At 43.4% G+C, this 10,507-nt stretch overlaps 1 long non-coding RNA gene across 2 annotated transcripts in view; it reads right to left on the bottom strand.

The window, feature by feature from the left end:
* Positions 1-7,105: 7,105 nt before the first annotated feature.
* The window catches only part of LOC119977337, a 39,123-nt gene continuing 35,721 nt past the window's right edge, over positions 7,106-10,507 (bottom strand). For both annotated transcript variants that reach the window (XR_005463173.1, XR_005463174.1), the window contains exon 2: positions 7,106-7,532. This is a non-coding gene — a long non-coding RNA (uncharacterized LOC119977337). The remainder of the gene's footprint in view (positions 7,533-10,507) is intronic.

Genomic DNA, 10,507 nt, shown 5'->3' with positions numbered 1-10,507 from the left:
TTTCCCAGGCCTTTACGGCCGTTTTCACGAACTCCAACACACCTGCTATCACAGTTCATGAAAACGGCCGCAAAGTGCCATTCTGGAGAACCATGCCACCGATTGGCACGGCCGCACCACGGCCGTGCCAAGGGTGGCATGGGCCCGCGATCGGTGGCCACCGATCGCGGGCAGCGGGTCCGAACCCCGTGCACTCTTTGTTCCTCCGCCGCCCCGCTGGATCAGTCCATGGGGCGGCTGAGGGGGCCTAACGGCCCGCGCATGCGCGGGTTTCACGCATATGCGTGATGATGTCATCCGCGCATGCGCGGCTGACGTCATTGTTTGCGTCAGCCGCCGTTAACCTTGGCGCGCGGGCTTAGCGAAGTTCGCTAAGCCTGTGATGCCAAGGTTCACGGGGCCCCGCTGCTAGCCCCGACCGGGGAGCAGAATCGGGTCCCGGGAGGGGGCATGGAGGCTGTTGTGAAACATGGCCCGTTTCACGGCAGCCTTCACGACTCTCCGCATTTGCGGAGAATCACGTCCATTATATTATTATAAGTACTGGGAAATTTAAACAACTGGTTAGGTTATCTTCCAGATAAGAGTTGAGGTGAATTGAAAGAGTTACTGCGTCTTATAAATGTATTTCTGGGATTAAAATAGGCGGAACAGAGATAGTGATGTATGATGTAGATGATGGGGAAAGAGGTCCAATAAAGCGACTTCATTAATGGTTAAATCCAGAAAGGTTATCAGAAGTACAGAAGGAAATTGAGTATATGCTCCAAAATGACATTACTGAATTGAGTTCTTGTGGTTGGTGTTCACCTAACATAATGGTGCCAAAGCCAAAAGGAACACAAATATTGTGGGCGCGATTCTCCGCCCCCCACGACGGGTCGGAGAATAGTGGGAGGGCCTTCCCGACATTTTTCCCGCCCTCCCGCTATTCTCCCCCCCCCCCCCCCGCCCAACTCCCGACACGAATCGCTGCCGCCGTTTTTTTACGGCCGGCAGCGATTCACAGCTGATAGATGGGCCGAAGTCCCAGCCCTTTACGCTGTTTTTACAAACGGCAAACACACCTGGTCTGGCCGTTCGTAAAAACGGCGGGAACAACTCGCTTTTTATAACCATGGCACCGATTGGCACGGCAGTACCACGGCCGTGCCAAGGGTGCCATGGGCCCGCGATCGATGGGCACCGATCGTGGGCAGCGGGCCCGATGCCCGCGCACTATTTCTCCTTCCGCCGCCCCGCAGTATCCATTCACGGGGGGGCTGAGGGGCATCCCGGCCCGCGCATGCGCGGGTTTCGCGCAAATACGCGATTACGTCATCCGCGCATGCATGGGTTGGAGTCTTCCAATCCGCGCATGCGCGGCTGACGTCATATGACGCGTCAGCCGGCGCTAACTCCGGCAAGCGGGCTTAACGAAATTCGTTAAGCCCGTGATGCCGGAGCTTACGGCGTCGGGCTGCTAGCCCCGACCGGGGACCAGAATCGGTTCCCGGTCGGGAAGGGGCGCGCTGGCGTCAAACCCGCCCGGGTTTGACGCCAGCCTTACGATTTCTCCCGTTTTGGGAGAATCGCGCCCTTTGTGTGGACTACAGGAAAGTGAATGTCATCACCGAGAGGGATTTATTTTCTATATCACAGTTAGAGAATCACACTGAAAGAGGTGGACAGTTTGCATTCATCACAAATATTGACTTGCGAAAGGGATGTTGACAAGTACTTTTGTCGAGAGAGGAAAGGAAATCTCAGCCTTCATGGCACCAAATGGACTTTATCAATTTAAGGTTATGCCGTTTGGGATGAAAAACACACCACAACATTTCAGAGGCTACAAATAAAGATATTCAGGGACTGATATTACGATCCCCGACCAGACTCCAACAGTTAATAGGATGTTGGACAGAAAGCCCAATATTGTATTTTAATTTTGTAAGACTGTGAGGAAAAGTTACCTTGCTCCAGAAGTGATTTCTCACAAAATATGGATATGGTATATTAAAACAAATGTTATTACTAACACAGTATTAAAATACCTTTAACATCATACAAGAAAATAGCTTACAATTATCCCTTAAACAATGCTCATCAATACAGTCACACAATAACCCTTAACTGCTATCTTTATTTCCACTCAAGCAACAAAATCATTTCAAGTCACAACCACTTATAAATACAGTTAGCAGATTCAGGAATACTTGCTGCAAAGAGATGTCTTGGATACTCCACTTTTGAGATTGCTTGATAGAAAATGTCCTGACGCATTGTCGGAATAATGCCGAATCTCTGGCTGTATTCTTCAGAAACTTCCCCTTCCAGCCAAAAACCTCTCTCTGAGAACCTCAATACCTGACTGCTTCAGCCCATGGCACCTTCCATTAACTGCATCATCTTACTAATCTGGACTCAATGTATACTCCCCAAGGAAAACTCTTAAAATAAATAGAAGTTAGCCCAAACATTTACGACATTTTAATTGCACCTCTGTCTCCAAAAAACGTAGGTATCTTTCAAATCGGAATTTTTAAAAACATGACTGCAGCACCCCCGTACCAACCCAAGCTTTTAGCCCTTGCTGCACCAAATGCATATAATACAATGGGCTGGATTCTCCAGTCTCCGACGCCAAAATTGTGTTCTCCGATGGGCCGGAGAATCCAGATATCTGACAGAACCAGAGGCGGCGCTGATTCCGTAGTGCTCCGCCCCCTCCAAACCAGCATACTTGCAGAGTTCACCGTGCAATGTATCAACTGCCTCAGGCCATTGCCTGAGACCCGCCCCCGATACCCTGCCCCGACAGGCCATGTTCCCGACGGTTTGGGTCTCTCATGGTCTCACTCATCAAGAACTCAGTGTGGCAGACAGTCCAGCGCTGCCACAGTCGTGGGAGGGCCACTTCAAGGATAGGATTATTCGGGGCTGGAGGCACTGTGGTGGGCAGTCTGGGGCTCACACGCCAGCCGAAGGGGGGACTATTTTGCATGCCGGGTCCATGAGTGGCATCCGCCATCAAGCATGGCACGGCCGCTGCAGGCTACCGCTATGCACATGCGCAGTCACGGACCCAGCAATTCTGCAGGCCATATCGGCAGCTAGAGCTGGATGCTCCACACTGCCTCTCTGCTAGCCCCCAGCAAAACTGGGAATCGGTGGCTGTTTTGTGCCAGCTCCGGTCCCACGCTGGCGTGGGGACATAGTCTCCAAATAGGAGAATCCAGCCCAATATATCTGAAATTCCTACATTCATCATACTGAGTCACTGTGTGGTGCACATTGACAATATAGTGTTTTTTAGTCAAAGTTGGGAAGAACATCTGCAATACCGAAAAGAACCATTTGAATGCTTGAATGCAGCCAATCAAGTCATGAATGTGGTAAAAAGAAAGTTTGCTAAAGCTAAAATTTCATATTTAGGACATATCACCCAGTTACCTTATTAGCACAGGGCTAAATTGCTGGCTTTGAAAGCAGATCAAGGCAGACAAGCAGCACAGTTCAATTCCCAAACCAGCCTCCCCGAACAGGCACTGGAATGTGGCGACTAGGGGCTTTTCACAGTAACTTCATTTGAAGCCTACTTGTGACAATAAGCAATTTTCATTTCATTCATTTCATATCAAGGGATATCATCAGATGGCTCCATGAGATGCAAAAATACAGGCCATTTCAGAACATACAAAAATAATAGATATTTCAGGATTTCTGAGAATGAGTGGATTTTATCATAAATTTGTGCCAAACTTTGCCAGCCTAATAGCACCACTACCATGATTCTTGAAGAAGAACAAGAAATTTAACTGGATAGAGGACTACCAAACTGTATTCCAACATTTGAAAACTGCGTTTGTAACAGTGCCGGTATTAGCTGCACCAAATTGTGACAAACATCATAAACTGGCTGTGGAATCTAGTGATATTGGTGTGGGGGCTGCGTTGTTATGGGAAGATGAACTTGGAATTGAGAAGCCTGTGGGGATTTTTCAAGGAAATTAAATCCCTACCAACAGACGTATTCGACAATTGAAAAAGAGGCTTTATGTTTGGTATTGGCATTACAACATTTTGAAATTTATGCTGCCGGTAACTCAGCAGAAGCAATCATATATATGGATCATAACCCCCTAAAGTTTCTGGAGAAATTTCAAAATCAGAGCAGCAGGTTATTTAGATGGAGTACTACAACCATTTAATTTGATTATCATTCAATGCTGATGCATTGTCATAAATGTGCAAGAGACGATTTGGAACATTGAGTGGAAATACTTTGGGATATATTTTATGTTAGTGCATGTTTTTTAAATCTATGAAATGATAAATAAGGGGGAACTGATGAGAAATTGTTGAGAAATGAAAATGTCTTTCTAATTATGAAATTTCATGTGAAAAAAGAGGGAAAATGTTAAGAATTCGGGAACAGTAAGATTAAAAAAATAGAATTGGGGTAAAATAAAATAAAAATGGAATTTGACAAGGGCAGTTGTCTGAAGGGAATTTCATATGCAAATTTGCATACCAATAAGACAAGTGTTTACCTATGCGACCAGGGGAAAACAATGGGGGGTAGAAGGGCTAACTTCAAAGTGGAGAAATAAGGGAGTTGGCACTTATATGCTGCAACAACACATCCACAGATTACATCAAAGAGAAAGGATTATATATTGATAGCAGAATAACTGGAGAAAGAGACACAGTAGAGGCAGCTACCATCACACCACACCCATCTGCAGAAAACACTCTTGCCTGAAAACAATTTATTGCTAAAAAGGGCAGCCTGTTAAAGTCAAAAATTCGAACTGAGAATATTATGCCCTCGCAGAAACTGAGGACAGTTTTCCCAAAAGTGGACAGATAACATGTGCGTGGTAATTATCTGCTTGATTTAGCGCATAAAGTTATATAATATTGGATGTTGCTTGGGAACTAGAGGCATCTCAGAGTTCAGGGAGTATAGGTAGTTGGGAACAAAAGGGTAACTTAATGTAATACTGTGTGTAGAGCCATCAGTGTAGTTAAGTGCCCTGTTGTTGTGTATTATACTCAAACTTGACTTGCATTTTTCATTTAAGTTAATAAATATTCATTATTAATTGATCATAACATTTCTGGACTATTCGTCCCTGGTTTGAATATCTTTTTTCGCATTATATTTAATTGAAAACTGACACCATTAAAAGCTGGTGGTCCACGTTACGCTTCTGCGTTTTGTGAAGTGAAGTTCATAACACCTAAGAGACGCCTATCTCATCCTAGTAAGGCCAAAACAGACTCCCATTATCATGGACTTACTGAATTAAATATTCTATCTTGCAATACGTTTTTCCACATTTTATGAAGTTCAGAATCTTTCACCATTTCATCTTCTATCTGCATGTATTTACACAAAATCAACCTGATCAATTTGGAGTACATTTTCAGGTCCGATATCAATGACGTCAATTTGTAAATCCAAGGGTATATCTTCTGTTTCCATTGGGTTAGGCAATCTTCTAAGGTTATCCAATGTGACCATCAATTACTTGATTTGTACCTTATCGCACAACTTTGAATCTTTCTCAAGAGATGTTGTAATTCTGGTGGTGCACTGGTCAATTGTTTTCACGAAATTATCTCCAGTAGCTTGTGGTCAGTCATTTCCATGAATCATTTGCCAAATAGATAGACATGAAAATGCATGATTCCAAACACAAAAGCTAATGTTTCCTGCATGATGTTGGAGTAGTTGGATTGCATTACAGACAGAGATTTTGAAGCAAATGCAATTTGTTTGTCTTTTTGGAATATACATGCTCCCAGGTCTTTCGATGAGGCATCCATCTCCAGGGAAGTTGTCTCCCTGGGATTGTAAACCTGCAACATTGATGCTTCTGATAATGGCTATTTCAATGCTTCCAAGTCAGGCCTCAGGAAAGGTACATTCTTTCACAATAATTCCATTGTAAGAAGTCTTACTTCTTAGGGGCAGCACGGTAGCATTGTGGATAGCCCAATCGCTTCACAGCTCCAGGGTCCCAGGTTCAATTCCGGCTTGGGTCATTGTCTGTGCGGAGTCTGCACATCCTCCCCGTGTGTGCGTGGGTTTCCTACGGGTGCTCCCATTTCCTCCCACAGTCCAAAGATGTACAAGTTAGGTGGATTGGACATGATAAATTGCCCTTAGTGTCCATAAATTGCCCTTCGTGTTGGGTGGGGTTACTGGGTTATGGGGATAGGGTGGAGGTGTTAACCTTGGGTAGGGTGCTCTTTCCAGGAGCCGGTGCAGACTCGATGGGCCGAATGGCCTCCTTCTGCACTGTAAATTCTATGATTCTTACAACACCAGGTTAAAGTCCAACAGGTTTGTTTCAAACACGAGCTTTCGGAGCACTGCTCCTTCCTCAGGTGTATATAAGTCCATTAGCAAGGAAGATTTTTGAGCAAAATTGGGATGTCTGAGGACAGGAAATTAAGAGACCTAAATTAAGGTCATTGTGATCTTGAGGAGTTAGCACAGCTTTAATACCCTCTCTTTTACTTGGATCAGGACATATACCAACACTGGAATAATTAGAACCAAATACATTGGCGTGCTGCACATTGATGGCACGTTTCAAACTGTTGAATACCAATCCTTCATTATGTACCACTTGCATCAATAAGTGCATATTATGGTCATGTTCTTGCTTTATTCTTCCCACAATGGCAATGTCTTTGGCAATTTAGATTCATCCTGGCACAGTGCATATAATGCAGTCCATGTGAGCTTGAAAGAGTTCCTGGCTAATAGATAGCCTGAAAGGAAGCCATTGAAAACAGTATCTTCTGAATGAGGTATGAAATGTAGTAAACTCTTGGGACTTCTCCGCATGATGTGCAGTCCAATATCTGCGCTTGGCATCAAGCTTCAAGAAGAACTTTGCACTCTCATCCAAAATTCTGTCAAAAAGCATGCAAAATAAATCAACAGTTTTCTTCAGAGATTCACCTCAACTCTACAAATGCACCATTAGTGTGTCACGACTAACATTGACAGTGTTCTCTTTACTTTTAAAGTGATTTCATTGTCTCTAGTTTAATCAAATATAACTTCCTGCATCTTGTATGCTTCTTATCATCAGAGTGACCTATATTTTTTGTTGAAAGCAGTTCCTTTGCTTACATCGAGCTATAGTCATCTCAAACTTCCACGACAAAAATTTTGACTGAGGCTAAAAATTGTGCAGCATTCAATAAAGTTGCATCAACACTTCGCAGTGATTAGTCGATGGCATTAAATCTTTGAAATAAATTGATTCACAAAACAGGAAAAACAGCAATATCATACTTTTAAAACTTCTCTGCTAAGGATTTTGCTTCAGTCTTCACGCGTGGTATTTCTGAATTTGATGTGGCTATGTCTAATCAGGTTTCTTTTATATCAGCAAAGTTCATTTTCAAAGCCAAAGCAGCATCTGCACGAGCGGACCACCTCATGTCACAAATTCTTTTGACTGTCAAATGTTTTCCATTTGCCTGCTTCAGGTCTGATTGCAACATATTCCACCGATGCATGGAAACTGAAAAAAAGGCATACACATTTTAGACAAAGTCAAAAAAAATGTACAGCTTCCTCACAGGATTCAGTAGTAGCATTGCAGATTAAATTGATGGAGTGATTGGAACACGAGTGATTGAATACTGCAATACTGCAAAGCACTGTTCAGTCTTGCTTGTCGACCTAAATATTTGGCTGCCATATTTGTGGAATTATTGAAGCTCTACCCATGACAATTTATGATGCCCAAACCTAAATTTGCAATGATTTCCAAAACAGTTGTCTCCAGACACTCATAACTGTGGGAACGTATCTGGGCAAAACAACGTAATTGCTCAACAACTTCACCATCGCTGGTCACATATCTTAAAATTAATGTTAATTAATGACTCACATCCTCTTTTGATACAATTATTATAGAATAGTATTTGGTATCTTTTACTTCATTAGTGAATTGGTTTCTGAGTCGATCTACATTATAGTGATGAAGTCACCATCGGTTCTGTGCATTAAAAAGTTGGTCTTCCCTGAGCCACAATATTGATAACTTTTCAAATGATCTTTGAGAAGCTCATCAAATTCACTGAGAAATTCAAGGCAGACTAAAAAATTACCTCTTCAAATTGACAATGATGGCTTATAGAGGTAGTCGCAAAGAGGACAGCAGTTTGACTGACAACACATCTCAGCACTTGACGCCAATAAGAACACTCCTTTACAAACTGACTTAATAACACAGAATCAATTCTTCCAGATAAATTACATCTTTGAACAAAGGCACACACAGCTTTAATATGAGCCTTGGATGTTTCATGATCAGCAATATTTCTTCCAACTTTTCTCCAGTCACAATACCCATTGACAAATGCTTCTTTCCCTTTACTAGGACCAGGGAATAATCTGCAAACATAACAATAGACTGCCTTGTCGGTTTCTGAAAAAAATCAACTAATTTCTAATTTCCATCATCCCATTTATCTTCACCCTCAGAAAATGGGACTTATGAAGACCTGCTTGCAACCTCCAACTCTTTCCCCAAATTTTCCATATTAACAATGTTCCCTGGTTTATTTAGAATGAAATATTCTACCATACTCAGTGGAACAGGTTTTGGCCATAAAGCAATATCTTCAGGATAGGTTTCTTCCCTCACTTCAAAAGAGGAAATATCTTGTTGTTCTGTTGTCATTTCAGATTCCACTTCATGTTCAACTTTTTCATGCGATGTGGTTTCTCCAGATAACGGCAAATCTAAGTCTTCAGATAATTCCTCCATTCTTTTGGTGGATGAGGATGAATGTGCATTTTGTGTACTGCTCAAAACTTTGAATTTTTAAGGAAAATGGCTAAATGTGTTTCTGCCAAACTTTGTCCAATATCAGACCAAGATAGAGTCACAGACTAGCGTCACGGACTCTCATCAGGTGCGGCAAGGTTTAAACAACATAAAGGGCTACAAAGTGAAGCTGAGCAGAATCTCAGCAGCAGCACAGCCCACCCCAATGAACTCAATGCATTCTATATTCGGTTCGAGCAGGAAACCATCAAACCGCTGTCAATGTTCCAGCAACCCTGGACACACCCCTATACCCACCATCACAGCTTCCAAAGTCAGATTAGAATTCTTGAAAGTAAACCCTCGAAAGGTGACGGGTCCTGACGAGGTCCCTGGTCGTGGATTCAGATCTTGCACGGTCCAGCTGCCTGATGTGTTCGCAGACATCTTCAATCTTTCCCTACTCCGTATTTCAAGAAGACCACCATTATACGGATGCAAAAGAAGAGTCAGGCAATGTGCATCAACGACTAACGTCCAGTGACCTTTACATTGATTGCAATGAAGTGCTTCAAGAGGTTGGTCATGAGACACATCAACTCCATACTTTCAGAATTCCTAAACCCACTGCAATTCACTTACCACCTCAACCGGTCCACAGCAGACACCATCTCCCTGGCCCTACACTTATCCCTGGAACATCCTGACGCTAGATTCCTACATCAGACTCCTATTTAGTGACTTCAGCTCCACCTTCAACATCATAATCCCAGCCAAACTTATATCAAAGCTTCAAAACCTTGGACATGGCTCCTCATTCTGCAGCTGGATCCTCGACTTTCTGAACCATAGACCACAATCAGTAAGGATAAACAACAACCTCCACAATAGTCCTCAATACCGGGGACCCGCAAGGCTGCATACTTAGCCCCCTACTATACTCCCTATACACACATGGCTGCATGGCAAAATTTGGCTCCAACTCTATCTTCACATTTGCTGATGACATGACCGTAGTGGGTTGGATCTCGAACAACGATATAGGAGGGAGATAGAGAACCTAGTGGAGTGATGCAATAAAAACAATCTCTCCCTCAATGTCAATAAAACTAAAGAGCTGATCATTGACTTCAGGAAGCAGAGTAAAATACATACCCCTGTCTCCATTCGAGGTGGAGATAGTTGACAGCTTCAAATTCCTAGTTGTGCACATCACAAACAATCTGTCCTGGTCCACCCACATTGACACTATGGCCAAGAAAGTACACAGCACCAATACTTTCTCAGGAAACTAAGGAAATTTGGTATGCCCACACAGACTCTTACCAACTTTTACAGGTACACCATAGAAAGTAACCTATCTGGCTGCATCACAGCCTGGGATGGAAACTGCTCGGCCCAAGACCGTAAGAAACGGAGAGTCGTAAGCACCGCCCAGTCCATCAAACTAACCCGCCTCCCATCCACTGACTCTGTCTAAACCTCCCGCAGCCTTGGAAAAGAGGACAGCATAATCAAAGACCCCTCCCACCAAGTTTATTCACTCTTCCAACTTCTTCCATCGGTTTTAGGAGATACAAAAGTCTGGGAACACGCACTAACAGATTCAAAAACAGCTTCATCCCTGCTGTTACCAGACTCCTGTATGACCCTCTTATGGATTAATCTGATCTCTTCACACATCTTCTCTCCTGAGTAGTACTACACTCCTGTATGTTTCA

Source organism: Scyliorhinus canicula, chromosome 14, assembly GCF_902713615.1.
Source record: "Scyliorhinus canicula chromosome 14, sScyCan1.1, whole genome shotgun sequence".
Taxonomy (NCBI): Eukaryota; Metazoa; Chordata; class Chondrichthyes; order Carcharhiniformes; family Scyliorhinidae; genus Scyliorhinus; species Scyliorhinus canicula.
Note: the sequence above shows the minus strand (reverse complement) of the source record. Positions and strands in the feature narration are given on the sequence as shown.